This window comes from Stenella coeruleoalba (assembly GCF_951394435.1).
Source record: "Stenella coeruleoalba genome assembly, chromosome: 7".
NCBI lineage: Eukaryota > Metazoa > Chordata > Mammalia > Artiodactyla > Delphinidae > Stenella > Stenella coeruleoalba.
The window spans coordinates 46,335,865-46,351,531 of NC_137153.1; the positions used below are offsets into that span (position 1 = coordinate 46,335,865).

General features: G+C 41.8%; 1 protein-coding gene across 2 annotated transcripts in view; it reads left to right on the plus strand.

Moving 5' to 3' along the window:
- The first annotated feature begins 10,823 nt into the window (after nucleotides 1-10,823).
- LINGO2 (leucine rich repeat and Ig domain containing 2) overlaps nucleotides 10,824-15,667 on the plus strand; it is a 1,187,073-nt gene continuing 1,182,229 nt past the window's right edge. For both annotated transcript variants that reach the window (XM_079927035.1, XM_079927036.1), the window contains exon 1: nucleotides 10,824-11,600. The gene's annotated coding sequence lies outside the window, so the exon portion shown is untranslated. The remainder of the gene's footprint in view (nucleotides 11,601-15,667) is intronic.

Sequence of the window (15,667 nt, forward strand, 5' to 3'; positions counted from 1 at the left end):
TAGGAATGCTAACAAACATATAGAGGTAATAAGACTCATAATCGATCCACAGAAATGCAAATAAATACCACACTAAAGTACTATTATATATCACTTGATTGACAAAAATAAAAGTCTGACATTACCTCATATTGGAGGTGCTGTATATCCGCGTGATATCTTATTCTTTGCTGCTAGAAATGTAAATTTGTGCAAACATTTTGGAAAGAAATCTGATATTTCTTTCTATTGTTGAATAAGCGTATCCTCTATGACTCAACAATTGTACAAATACAGCAGGACAAATACAAGAATGTTCTTAGTGGAATTATTCACAGTAGCAGAAATGTAGAAATCACCTAAATGCCTTTCATGGGAGACTAGATAAACTGTGGTATATTCATATAAAAAGCAGTCAAAAGAAATGAACTGCAGCATATATACAATATAATAATTCACGGGAAATATAAGCTCCCAAAGAGTAAATATAGCATGAATACATAAATAGATTAAATTATTTTAGAATAGATACAGATTCAGGAAAACAATAAAGAAAGGAAAATGAATGATGAACATGAGATTTAAAATGATACTTGGGGGAAGGTAAAAGATTAGGTTAGGTATGGGATGAGAGGACATATGTTTAGATGTAAATTATTTTTAAGATCCCAACTTTTGTTATGCGGAATAGATTTATGGTTGCCTATTACATTCTTAGAGAAAAAAAATCAAGTAATTACATTTTTTAAAGTAGGCCGTACATTGAATAATGGTGAGGGTGTGTCGTGAACCAAAGATTGATACTAATAAAATTATGTGAGATTGTGATCTTGTATACATACAAATCCACAATAATGAAAATATATGAGACTGTGCTGAATATATTAGACTAAGCAAATAAATTGACCTGTTAATTATGCCTGATTATTCTCTTTCCTGATATTCCTGTGGGAGGAGCAGAGTTAAGAATCTTAATCTTGGTTAAGAATTATGGTTAATTCATTTCTGGATAATGTAAATTGTTCTGTATTTCACATAGTTAACTATTACCATCTCTCATTTTGATGGAGGAAAGAAAGAGCAAATTATAATCTCTTTGGTAATAAGGTTACCTAACATTTAAGACTTTGTGGATCATGCTGTAATTCAACAATTTGACGTATAGTGAGAAATGAAGGAATATAAATGGTCTGTAGGATCTTTTTGATCAACTTGGGCACGAGGCTAAAACAAGTATTGATACTACCCTCTCTATATCTATTGTTTATACGACAAAAACTAGTCAGCATTTGTTTAAAGAGATTTAAAAAAAAATTGTATCCCAGTAAAACAAGTAAAATGCATGTACTAAAACTTTACCATGTGTTATTTTCTTCCAAAAAATCACTGCATTGGGCAAGTGGGTCACTGCTTTCTTAAAATTTGTCAACACAGTCAGCAACTGAGTCTACCACTATGTTACTTTATCACCCCTCTAAGAACACTTGTGTGTTGGCACTCTTTCAGAAAGACTCGCACTCATCTTACTGTCAGTACACTTCTTGGAATAGAAGCTTTACTTTGTCTTCCTGATGTTTGCAAAGCTTTAGAAAACCCAACTGGCAGAGGGCTGAGGCATGTTATACAACATTCAATTTAACAGTGAAATTTTTCACTGATTCTTTATGCTGTGTTACTGGCTTTAGAATAAAATTTCAGCAACAATTTCTTCAGAATTATAGTCTATTAAGAGACATAATTCTTTGGATGTGGAACTATGAATAAATTGGTTAGAATGTTTTAGATGCTATAAAATTTCAAGGTGGCAAAAGCTTACTTTTGTGCTACTTTGTAGTATCACCTACTCTATGTGGCATTGTCACATGAAGATTTCATTATTTTAGATTGTAGATTGTATTATTCATAAATCATAACTCATTGATGAAAACATTCCAAAATCTATTTTTTCTTCACTTATGTGTATGCCAAACCAAAAGCCTGCAAACCCAAAATATTCTAATAAATTTTTTTTAAATTGACGTATAGTTACTTTACAGTGTTGTGTTTGTTTCCATTGTACAGCGAAGTCTAATACATTTAGAACACAAAAATTAAAAGAATATATCTAGAGAAACTTAAGGACAATAAGAAGAAGATAGCTATTTAGTAATTCTGTTTAAATGAATTTAAGCCAAAAATAACCAGTGGCCAAGAATGGACAGTTTCTAACTTGAATATTCACTTTGTCTTTAGCTCTCAGTAAGTGATCTCCAATTATCCTTTGGGCAGGTTGACACATGGCTAAAAGAGCACATTTCCCCTTTATCTGCCTTATAGTTCTGGTGACCGAACAACTAAAGTCTGGGTGAAGATATGCTAGCCAAAGTATTGTGTGAGACACTCTTCTTTTTTTGAGGTTAAAGGACATTTTATTTACTGACAGATTAAAAACCGTAACTCCAGGTAGTACAAAATATACCACTGAACCCAATTACAAAGAACTGGTGTTAATACACAATGTTTAAGCAATGCTATGTGTGGGACACTTTGAGGTTGCCTTTTTCCCTTCCTCCATCCCACTCTATTTGATGGTTGGGATTTCAGATGACTTTTTGACCACAAAGAGACTTTGGAAATGGAAACCACATAGAGCACAACAACATAGGGCCTGTGATTCTGACACAGTGGAACCACCACATAAGCCCTGGACTGCTCACCTCCGGATTTCTTTCCTACAGGAGAAATCAAGTACTTTATTGTGTAAGTCACGACATCATTTACAACCTTACCCTTCCTGATACATGATCCATAGACAATAACATATGCAGCCCCAGTATAATCAGTATATACCATCTCCATATTCACCGCAGACCTCAAAACTCTATAATCTCATTCAAATTCACTTTCAAAACCATTTCCAACTATATTCTTCCCTTAATTGTATTGTCCAACCTCTGTTTTACTTCCTGCGTATGAATGTCCTTTTTACAGGTTCACCACATGTTGGTTCATTTTATCTTTACTCATTTCCTCTCTCTTTCTCCAGTTTCACTTGCTCAAGCACGGCATCCTTGGGGAAGCAACTCCAACCTTTAGGAATCCTTTTTTGATCCTCCAGTTAAGGAAATCTCACTTCTTTATATTCATAACACCTATTTTTTAAAACAAACATTTGTACTTAATTGCATACTGCCTTAAAACATATCTTACATTGTTTCCTTACCTTTCTATTTAATGTTTGTTTTTGACCTTTTTGTGTGTTCATCTGTAGTTGTCACCCTAACTATGCCTAAATCATCATCTGTGACTATCTACTAGCAAAAATAAACAATTCAAAAAAGACTTTCCTTCCTTTGTTTACTATCTTGGAAAAGGGTAATATTCAGTTCTAGCCTTCTCCCTCTTCACTGCCACATAGCAGGTCAATCCCTAAACCATATTACTTCTACCTTCATTATCTCTCTGAAATCTATACATTTTTTCATATCTGTTTTCACTGCCTTCATTCAGGCCACATCTTTAATTGCTAACTAGCCCAGTCAGCCCTCCTTCCTTCTTTTTTCTCTAAAGTGGCTTTATTAGAATGAGCTTATAAATGTTACCCCCAAGCTTTTTAAAATAATGTATCTAAGCTTTTGCAATATGCTGTTTTTACAACCTAGGTGCAATTGGCGAGTCCCATCAATGGCTGGCTTCAAGCTGACTTCTCCAGTTCCATCTCTTAGTTGATCTTCCCTTCCGTGTTAGCCTGCGAGGGCTTCCACAACAAAATACCACAGAATGGGGGGCTTAAACAACAGAAATGTATTTCCTCATAGTTCTTGAGGCTAAAAGTCCAAGATCAAGGTTTCTTCTGAGACCTCTTCCTTGGCTTCCTGATGGCTGCAATCTTGTGATCATTCGTTTGTATTTATGAGCCCCAATGTTTCTCTGTGTGTCATAATCTCCTCTTCTTATAAGGACACCAGTCAGATTGGATTGGGGTTCATCCTAATAGCTTTGTTTTAACTTAATGACTCTTATCTTCAAATACAGTACATTCTGAGTTACTGGGGTTTAGTCATTCCTTAAACTTTAGTTTAAACATCTGTCTGCGGTTACCCCAAAGTCTCTCTCTCTCCCTTTCTTAGTCTCTCTTTTCTCACCTCCTTCCCACATCCAATTTTTGAAAACTTTGCATAGGTTTCTGCCTCCTTGTTTGTATTCATGCTACTGCCAATTCATCCTTTGTGATTCTGGTTGGAATGTATTCCTCTGGGTAGCATTCTCACAATTTCCCTTCCTGATCTTTTCCCCCTCTTCCTGTGTCTGCCTAAATGATTCACAAGGCCCTCCTAAAGGAACCTTTGATTATCCTCGGGAGAATTGAAACAACTAATAAGTGTCAGAGCCAGACTTCAAGTTCAAGGAGTCTAACTCTGGAGTCTGTAGACTAACCATTAAATAGAGTTGCATGAATCTAGGGATAATTGTTTATAAGATGACCATTACTGTCAGCGTGATTTTCAAACTCCTTGGCCTGGTATGTGACCCCTATCGATGTGAGCTGGTCCCTAGATGACAGCTGTGGCTCATGTTTTAACTCCCATTCTAAGCATTGCTTTATGTTAGGATTTAAGGAAAAGGGCAATTTGAATCAGGAAAGATGTAAAGCTTTCTATTGGCTGTTTCCTTTTTCTAATGTGCAGCAGAGAACGCAATTTTGAAATTTTATGTGATAGCTTTATGAATCTACTGACTGACAGATGGAGAGACAGTTTAAGGAAACAAGCACTACTTTTGTATAAGAAATAAGATGTGCCAAAGTTGTTCTAAAAAGGATGGAACTTTTTCTTTTTTTCTGACCACATTACCTTGTCTGGTTTCTTCCCTCATCACAAAAAAAAGTCAGAAATTGTCACAAGGGTATCCACTTATCTCAGGAGGATGGCAAGTGGTAAATCACTGACTGTTGCGTAGTTTCTTCAGCAAAACACTCCAACTGCTCTTTACAGAGATATTTATTCCAACTCTATGTTTAGTTTCTGTTTATTTTGCTGTAGCATGTGTTTTGAATTGGAAAAACTAGAATGGTTACTGAATTTTAAGCAAGTGCCTTCGTTTCAAATACAACATTGTGGTTTAAAAAAACAGTTTAAGTTAAAGGCAGTTAAGATGGTTAAAAGCAATGGAGTCTGGGTTTAAATCCTGGTTCTGTACTTAATGGAGGTGAGATTTTGAGGAAATAATTAACCTAATATTGATCATTTGTAGAATGATGGTAATATTGCCTAAATTATGGGGTTGTGAAAATTAAATAATGTATATTATGTAATTAGCACAGTGCTTGGCACACAGAGGATGCTCGGTTAATGTTATTGCCATTTGTTCATCTCCCTCCTCTGTCCTGTTTTTTTTTTTTTTTTTCCAGTCAGGATCAGGTACTATTTACAGTCTGGGGAGTTTGTGATGAGCAATACAGCCAAGTCTTGCACTAACAGACCTTATAGCTAATACAGAACCTTCTAGTACAGGTTAAGAAGCTGAGCCCTGAATTTAGACAGTCAAGGTTCAAGCCCTGCCTGTACCAGTTAATCAGCTGTGTGACCATGGCAAGGTCACTCAACCTCTCTGTGACTGTGTTCTTGTCTATAATATGAAGATAATATTTAATAGGTTTGCTGTAGTAGTAAATGAAGCAATAAATCTAGTTCTCTTAGAATAGTGCCGGGTACATAAAAGATGTTTAGTGAATTTTTGTTACAATTTGAATTAAACCAGCAACTTTTGAGCTATTCACAGGACTGGATTTTTAAAATCTTACTGCTATGAATCAGAGATCATAAGCAGCTTCTACCTAAAATAAATAATTTCAAGGATACAAGCAAGAGGTTCATCAAGAATGGCTCTCCAGGTCTTTCCTTCCTGTAACAGACATGTTACTCTAGGCCAGAATAAATAAATGAGGTGTGTATGGCTTCTCACACATTGGGCAGTGTTTACATTATGACACATCTACATTTTATACCAGTTAGTTAGACAACCTAACTGACATTCTCCAGGGAGCCACTCCTCATAGACTTCAGTTCTATTCATTAGAGGTAATCCTTAGCCAGAGACATCCCCCTAAAGAGACTACAGTGATAGACCTCTTCTTCCTAGGAAATATCATTAGTCTGTTTACCCAGAGGAGGTCTAATTGCCAAGGAGATTAAACTTGGTCACTTCCTGGTATAGACTGAATGTTTAGGATCTCCCTCCCCTCAAATTCATATTGTTGACTCCCCAACTCCCAATGTGATGGTAGCTGGAGATGGGGCATTCAGGAAGTAATTAGGTTAAATTAGGTCATAAAGGTGGGGATCTCATGATGGGATTAGTGGCCTTAGGGAGGGGGACATCTCTCTCCCTCTCTTTCTCTCTTCATGCGCACTCACTGAGGAAAAGCCACAGGAGAGGAGGAGAACACACAGAGAAGGTGGCCATGTACAAGTCAGAAAGAGAGCTCCCACCAGGGACTGAATCAGCTGGCACACTGATCATAGACTTCCCAGACTTCAGAACCACGAGGAATAAATTTCTGTTCTTTTAGCCACTCAGTCTGTGGTATTTTGTTAAAGCAACCTGAGCTAAGACACTTCTCTTTGTTTCTTTCCCCCAAGGTCTCTCCCTGAGAATGAATGAGTAAATGTACCACATGCCAGGTTTTTGAACACCTTCTACTCATCTTTTTTTAAACTATTTTTTTAAATAATGAAGGAAATGCATCTGTTATTGTTTTCTTTTCATGAAATCCCTGAAGAACAGTCTTTTTTTTTTCTTTTGATAGGTAAAAATTCCATGTGGTTCCAACAATCAAAAGAACACGTAATGTCCCACCTCAATCCTTGACACCATCTGCTCGTTCCTAAACACTTTTATTAATTTCTGGTCTTTTCTTATTACACCGTGCTATTTTCACCTAAAAATATCATGGAGATCTTTGCATATCAGTATGAAGAGAAATTCCTCATTCTCTTCCATAGCAGCTAGTCTCCTGTGGCATGGATGTTTTAAAAAATGTTTTGTGAAGTGAGCCTCTGGAAACGACAACTAGATCTCTGTAGCACGTTCCTATGCCACTCTGTATTCAATGTTCTCTGTGTTCCCAGGCTCTTTAAAATTTTTTTTCATTGGGCTAATAACATTTAACATGAGATCTATTCTCTTAACACCTTTTTAAGTGCACAATACAGAATTGTTAATTATATGCACAGTGTTGTACAGATCTCTAGAACTTACTTATCTTGCATAAATGAAGCTTTATAATAGCATTCTCTTCTTTTTTTAGTATAAGGATATTGACATGGAAATAAACAATGAAAATTTCTATAACCATAAATTCATAGTGGCCTGACACCTCTCCCTTCAAGGAAATTTACAACTCAGTATGTGGCATTTTCATGATAGTAATGCCTAGAAGACAGTATCATATTTTAACACAAAAGAACTACACGGTTCCAATGTTCATACACTTAACTAAATATTGATTAGATTGCATAAGCACTAACAAACGTATTCTAAATTTGATATATCCTTTTATTTGGCATAAAACATATATAAATTCCCTTAACCTTGAATAATTGAAAATTTGGTGCCTGGCTATTTGAATAAAGTGGTTAATAGTGCAGGCTTCAAAGTCAGACAGATGTAGATTCTAATCCCAACTCATTTGTGACAAAAAAGCTTCGTGATCTTGGTTAAATTTGTATAAACATCAATTGCCCCATAATTTCAGTATACAGAATTTAGATCAGTAGGTTGTGAAGAGGATAACTGAAAAAATGTACATGCATACAGTACTTAATAAACGGTAGCCTTCCTTATCACCACCATCATTATTATACACATCTATTCCGTGATAGATTCTGTACTAGGTGTCAGGAAGCAGCATGTATATGACACCATCCTTGCTCTCAGAGCTTATAGTGCAGTGGGAAAGGCATACCAGTAAGCAAAGAATAACTTTAATCTATAACAACTCAATATACCAATAGATTAAATGCTACCTCCAGGGAAGAAGAAAAGTGTTCTGAAAATACATTTTATACAGAAATGATCTTGAAGAGATAAAAGGTTCAAGAAAGTCTCCATTGGAAGAGATTATCATACATTTCAGTTTTCACTTGTCAAAGAATTTAGGGAAATATACATTAAAACAATGCAGTTGTTATTTTAATATGGTGGGGCGTGGATTTGGAAGTCTCTTGGATGACAGTACCTTTGAGTCTCAGTAATTTCTTCTTGATAATGTAGACGGATATGAGGGTATAGGGAATGGGACAAATGCTCTGACCTTGAGATTTGCTTCTCTTGTTTACTGACAACTATTTTTCCCCAAAGAAGCAAAGTGTGAAGTGGGAGGGAAAACATTGATTCCTATCCCCCCTTTTTTTGTATAATAAATAACAAATGTTAAGTTTGGTTTTGCAACAATCAAAAATCATTGAGAAAACTTTTTTCTTTTTCAAGAGGACTGAGAAGTGAATGCTTCTTGAAGAGGCTCCATAAATCCACAGGCTTTCTTTTTTTTTTTTTTTACTTTGTTGAAGGTGTCAAAATGTCAATAGTATTATAACCACTGATTACCACTGCTGCCCATGCACCTTGTAAGCCAAAAACTCAAGGTAAGTGAAAAAGACTCTTTTAAAGAGAGCCATTAGCAGCAGAGAGCTGCTTGTGGGTCGACAGCAACCAGGAAAGGAATTTCAAGCCCAAATCTTTTTGGATAGGAGTCAGCTCTGAGTTCTGTATTTTCCTTCATCCAGCAAGTCTCTTGATTACAGTTCTATAATTCTTGCCTAATAGTCTGCCACAATATTTAATTTTTAATCCACAGGTTTATGTCATCAGAAATTATGTTAGACGGGAACTTTTGTTGGAAATAGTTCATTATAATTCTTATTGCCACTTCATTAGCCGGGAACAGTTACTTATTAATTAGGAAGAAGAGTCACTACTCGAAGAAGCATTAAACTTTGTGGCAAGCAGATAGTGTATAGATTTATACCAGGTTCGAAAACACTGGGAACATTCTCCACCTGAAACTGTAAAAAGTCAGTGTCCGAAATACATCTTGGAATATTAAACCCACCAAGTCGCTCTTGGCAAACTAATACAGAAATGAAATGCCTCTTTATCCTTTAGCATCTCACCACCATATTCACTATTCGCGTCTCCTTCAAGCAGGCTCAGCGGTTTAGCTTCAAACTCTTCTTTAACTGCATCGGAAGGAAAGTCGGGGTGTCAGACCCGTTCACTCCGACTCCCTACGCGCGAGTCTGTGAGTAGCTTTGCGCACAAACGCTATTTAGAGGGAGGGTGTTGCGGTCCTCTGGCTCCAACGGGCAGCCTTGATCTTTCCATCATCCCCTAAAACCTACAGTCCCTCTCTGCTTCCTACAGAGTCGGCTCAAACCGAATCCAAAGCCTGTTCATCCCTGAAGTACAGATGAGCGCCCAATAGCTATTGGTCCGCAGATTCTGGGCGCAGCAACGCTCACCTTCGAATGCTCTGGATCGATTTTTGAGCGGTGAGTAGCACTGCTAGAGCTCCTATCTACACAACTTTCATCTTTTGCACCGAATCATCCTTTTGTTCCATTTTCGAGCCTTAGCAAATCCACATTCGGCGTTTAGGTACTGTCTTCCGGGCAAATTCCATCGCCTTTCAACTTGAAGCTGACTCCCAGAGCCAGTCAAGAGCCCCTGGTTCCAAGAGCTACCTGGATGGAGACCTTGGCCGAGCGTCGCGTCCAGCGCGGGAGCAAAGGAACCTCGCGCTTTCCCAATGCGGCTCAACTTTACGTTTTCTTTCGGCAGGTCCCAAGGTGTAGAGATTCGCGAGGACTGGAAGTGAAAACACCTGCAGCAGTCCACAGCCTGGCCAGTACTTGGGAAGGCAGAGTAACGCTCTGCAGGTGTAGCGACCTCGGAGTGCACAAAGGCGAACCAGGGTTAAAAAAAAAAAAACGAGAAAAGTTTACTTTCGGTGAGCAATTACAGCAGCCCAGTCCGGGTAAGACAAACTCCCGCGGGTAGGCTCCTTCCTGGGGAGCTGTGAAAGAGCCTGGGGCGCTTCTGACAGCGAAGTCTCTCCGGCGTGGGGCTCCCTAGCTGCGCGTACCCAGGGATCCCTCCCGGCTGTCTCGGGAAGAAAAAGAAGTTGGGGCAGGAGCTAGGCAGCGACTCGGGCAGCAACTCTGGGTACAAAACCTTGGAAATGGCTGCTAAAGGGGCTGGGTCTCCAGACTCCTAATCCCTCCCCTTTCTCCAGCTGAGCCGTTCACCTGCTACCGACCAGTTTACAATATAAGCGTAGACCCTAAATTGGCCCAGTTTCAAAGGCTAAGCGTCACGAATCCCTACAAAGTTCCTTCCAGGAAGATCTATGTGAGCTTCAGGAGCTCCTGGGGGAAATGCTACTTGAGGGAGTGGGCAGGAAAGGGGGGGATTAGAAGGGATTGTGTCCAGGAAACGATGTCTAGACTCCTCTATTCGAAGGACCTCGGGGAGTCTCAAGACTCCCTTGCAAACAGCTGCGGCCACTTCCAAGTCCCGTGTTAGAAGGGGCGGGGATGGCCCTGGAGGCTGGAGATGGGGACAGGGTTAATCTTTAGGCCAGCCACCTCGAACAGGGTGCTGGGAGAGTAACTGGCCTCAAGAAAAGAAACAGGGAGCCGAGATGCCAGGGAGGGCAGGGGCCCGGGAGGTGGCCGAACGGACTTGAGAGCTTGCTGGGAGAAACTGCCTGCCTGTAGCCCTCCGTTAACTAGGGAGGAGTGATTGATGCCTCCCTTCATTTGCATCCTTGGAACACCTGCCCCTCCTTGCTTCTCTCTACTTCTCGCTTGCCAGTGGCCTGGGGCCGCGGGCGCGGGGCCGGGCGTGCGTCTGTGGCTGCGCGCGCGCGCGCGCACGCGGGTCTCTGTGTGCGTGCGTGTAGCCCGCACGCCGAGCTCGGCCGCCGGGACCCAGCCGCCCGCCGCCTGCCCGGCGTCCCACCTCCACGCAGCCACCTACTCGCAGCGTCCTCACCCAGCACTCGCAGCCTGCCGCCCGCCCAGCCCAGCCCAGCCCAGCACGGCTACCGCTGCCTCCCCTCAAAGTTTCCTTAGAGCCGGGCTACCCGGAGAGATGGGTTTCTGAAGATGTGCTCTTCTTACAGCACCCTCCGCCGAGTCCCTACCTAATCCGAGCAGAGACTAGATTTTCCAAGTTAAGGGCAGAAAAGGTGGCGGCGGGGCTTTATTATCAAGAGAAAGAGAGAGGAGCGGCCACAACTGTGAATATCCGCTTCTTTCCTGCCAGATGCCGGGGAACTGACTGACGGGCCTGTGGGGTTAAAAAAGAAAATTAAATAGAAAGCCAAGTTGACCGAGGAGGGGCTGGGAGGCTTCCGGATGCCGGGAAGGTTCTCCGGTTCTCCGTCCCCACAGGCGTGAAGATTTGGAGGCACCTCCAGTGCGAGGGCTTTTAAACCGCCAACCCTCTCCTGATCCCTCAGGAAGGAAAAGCCGGCCCAGCTGAGGCGGGGGAGTCAAGGAAAAGGCTCTGGACTTGTGTGCGTCGCGTCCTTGGCTTTGGATTTTAAGAACACGAGAGAGAATTAACCGCGTCGCAAGGTAAGGGGCTGGAAACCCGCCTGAATTGCCAGGAAGAAGAATAACTTAAAGTAGATGCCGGGGCTGGGGTGGGGAGGGTCGAGGCAAGCTGGTATGATCTCTGCCGGCGTCGCCACACGATTGCACAACCCGCGCGAATGGCTCGGGGTGGGCAGGTCTGGGGGTCGCCGGTACCCCCGGTGCGCAGGTGGGAGGCAGCCAGCCGAAGGGAGGGTCCTGACTTTTACACTCTGTGGAACCCTTTGGAAATAGGTATCGCGCCGGCTCGTCTGTCCAGGCTGATTTACAGCGTGGATGTGTGTATGTGCGTGCGTGTGTGTGTGTGTGTGTGTGTGTGTGTTTCTGGCGAGTTGTTTTTCCCCCATTGGCACCGCGGACCCACCCCGTCGTTGCCACAGCGCGCTGTGGGCACCGGCGAACGCCGCTAGGACGCGGTGGCAGGTGAGCCTGGCGCAGGTGGGCAGGTGTGTGCGGCGGCGGCGGCCTCCGGCCGGCTGACAGGGGAGCGCGCGAAGCTCCAGCCGCCGCCTGGCTGGCTCCCCGCAGCCGGCGTCGGAGCCCGGGCCCCGCGGGGCTGCTGCGGTTCCCTTCGCCTCCGCTAGAGGCTCCCAGCGGGCGCCGAGGTGCGGGTGGGTGTGGGGGCGCCGGGAGGCGGCGGGGCGAGCGCGGGGAGCGAGCGTGCCCGCGGGGTGGCGGAGTGGGCGCGGCAGGGGGAGGCGAGCCGGCCGGGGCGGGAGACCGGAGCCTGAGTCCCGGCGCGCCTCCTGGCTGCGCGCAGAGCTGCGGGGACGTGGGTCCGAATCCGGGCTGAGCTCCGGAAAGCTGTGCTCCTAGCCCGAGCCACTTCGGGGAGGCGATCCTGGCCCGCGCCCTGAGGGCAGTCCCGGGAGGTCAGTCCTCGTTCTCTACTCTCCTTTCACCCCGGGTTCTCTTTGAATTCTCAGCCAGATACTTAGGATGGGAGGGAGTGGAGGGTGCGGGTATGTGCCGTTTATATCTAAAGGTGCCTTTCAGCCTTCCTCCGTAGCTCCGTGGGAGGTATATTCGAACTATTTCCTAATTTTGCCCGCCTCCCCTAAATATCTGACTGCTTAAAGGGAAGTTTTCTGCAGAGACTGCCGGGTGGCTGGTCTCTGGCCCGGGCTGCTCCGAGGTGAGCAAGGGGACCCGCCGTGCTCTCCTGAGCCGCAGTGGACTGGAGTGCGCGCCTCGAGGGGTGGGGTGTGGTGGAGAAAGGAGTACCACACCCTCTTCTTTTCCTCCCCTTTCCTTTTCACCTGATGGTGAAGTCTCACCATCTAGCATTTTACCGATTTCCTTCCGCAAGAGATTGGCTGTGAGAACAGAGCAAAGCTGCTGATAGACTTGGAGAGAGCGAGAGAGAAGGTTGAGGAGGAAGTCAGGGCCAGAACATCAGGAGAGGAAGGAGGGTAAAGTTAAGCTTGTGTGTATGAGGTGAGTTGGGGGTCGGGGGTGCTGGGAAATGGCCTCGAAGTTCAGATTATTCGATGAAATCTGATTAGTTTCACATTTCACACTGTCTTTGACAAAATCCTTGATCAAGCCATTAACAAAAATCATTTCTACTAGCTACTGCCTTGAGCACGGTGAGCGCTGAGTATGTTTGATGATTGTGTCTTAGATAAAAAAAATGTGGGTATTGTGTGTGCTTGGCATGATGACACCATGTCTGTTAGGTAGCTGGCAATATATGTATTTTTCAGTGTGCTGTTTTGTGTTCGTGCATACCATATGTGGTCATTTTACACTCAGCTGTGCAATTTCAGAGTCCTCTAAAGGTGGTTCTTAACAAACCCGACCTGTGATGTTAAACCTCTTGAAGAATAATCCTGAAGGAAGACAAAAAATATGATGGAGCATGGAGTATTCTAGGAATACTAAATAAAAGCAGAGAACCAGCATTTATGAAATACTGGGCCACTTACTGAAAGAGTGCACAATACTTTTCAAAAATGAGAAGCAGTGGTTAACATTTCAAAGAAGAATGTTCTTTAGCATACTATCATTATCATCCAGTAGTGCGCATTACCTCCAATACAGTTAGAGTGTGAGGCAGGACGGATGAAGCACTTCCTGCTGAAAATGCTTTGTGAGATGCTGTCAGGTATTTTATCTTAAGAATTGAAATGAAATGGGTTGCCTATTGATGATAACTGAAGAAGTTTGGTTGCCATCTGTGTAGGGCATCTATTCTTTTTCATTAAGGTAAATATGTAAGTTAATATTATATAAGTGTAATTTAGTGAAAGTGGAACAGGCCAATTTACTCATGTTTTTCATTCCAGAATAACACATAACATGATCTCAAGGAGGATTTATATAAGGTTTGTCATTCACGTATTACATGGGTAGAGCTCTGTGTAGAAGGCAAGAATAAATATCTTGCTGAAATCTCAAAAAAGGATGGTTTATGTTCTTAAGATATACTGTATTAGAAATTTTATTATGTGACAAAATAATAGTTACTCATCTAAATATAGTTATCTGCATGTTCAGACACAAATTATTCATTTGTTGAATTGATTTAACGAAGGCAAATACATAATAAGGGCTCAATTTTCTTTCTGAAAGAAACCTCTGAAACCAGAGGAAGACCTGCTAGCATTAAGAATCTGTGTATGTGATATAAAAAAGATAATGTATTTCTTGAGAATTAATTGAATCAACCTAGTGAGACTGGTTTGTAACCTCAAGTTCAGTTTTAGAACTCCATCTCTAAAGATTTCTGTCTCTCTCATAAATGTGATTTTAAAAGAGACCACACATTGAAATGTTCCCGGAATGCTATGGACCTGGAAACTATTTGAGTCCTTTGAAACTTCACGTCAAGAATCAGAAGTGATAGGATGTTGTCACAAATTAATTGGCTTGATGCTTCAGGTAAAAACTGATTATTATCTGGCTCTGGTTGTCATCATGGTTGATTTCATTTGGTCTCTAGATATTCTGTGAAAGGACTCTAGGTGGAAATGTTTTCCTGTAGTACAAGGATAGGAGGTCACTATATGCAGAAAGGTTTGTCAATTACTGATTCTCCAATTTGGTTGCATTTTTATAAGGCAGGGTCCTAGATTAAAAAAAAAGTCAGTTTTCTGAATTTTCATGACTATTTCCCTATGTGTCATAGCCCTCAACTTCTGGGTACTACATTTATAATTTTGATGAGGAAATATGTCACCAAGCCCCTTTCCTTTACAGTTTAGGGGCTCTTTTGTTGCTAAGAACTTTAAGAACTATTTAATCACAAAAGATCATATTTGCTGAAAGAAAATCAGTGGAGCTTAAAAATATGTTTGATAAGGAAATGGAAGGATAGGAGAGACAGGTTAAATACCAGACAAAAGGTTTACTCATCTAACTGCATGTATCTCTGATTTCTTCTTTCAGCAACCATTTTTGTTATGTTTAAAAAAAATCCTTTTGCTATTATTCCCTCCCTCCCTCCTCCGTCCTTTCGTCCTCCTCTCCCTCCCTCCCGCCTTGCTTGCATTATTTCATCCTCTCTCTCCTTTGGTTAAAATATTTCATTAAGAAAGAAATCCATACCAATTTACAGTTATTTTGCAGTTATCGGTCCATACTTATTTTTTAAATGGGAAGTAGTCTTAAAATATTGATTTCTCCATTTATTTAAATGTTTTTCACCAAAGAAACCCACTAGAATGTGGGGTGATTCTTCAGGGAGTACAAATCATCAGTTGATCATTATCTCTTATGTCTGGTTGCCTGTTGTGTCTGGTTGCCACTCCACTGGCTTCTGTTTCTGGGAAGCGTACAAGCTTGGAGAGTAGTCACTGGAGGTAGATAGACTGCCTTGAAATATGGTGCATTTGTGCTCTGAGTGACTTACTTCCATGTAGTTAATACTCTCTCCATGTGCATAATAGCCAGCGTAATCAAGTCTGAAGTATTCACATTAAGCAAATAGTTGAGCCACACGTGTCAGTGTATACCTGTTCAGAAATTAGTAATCCAAACAATAAAGTCCTACTGTATAGCACAGGGAACTATATTCAATACCCTGTGATAAACCATAATGGAAAAGA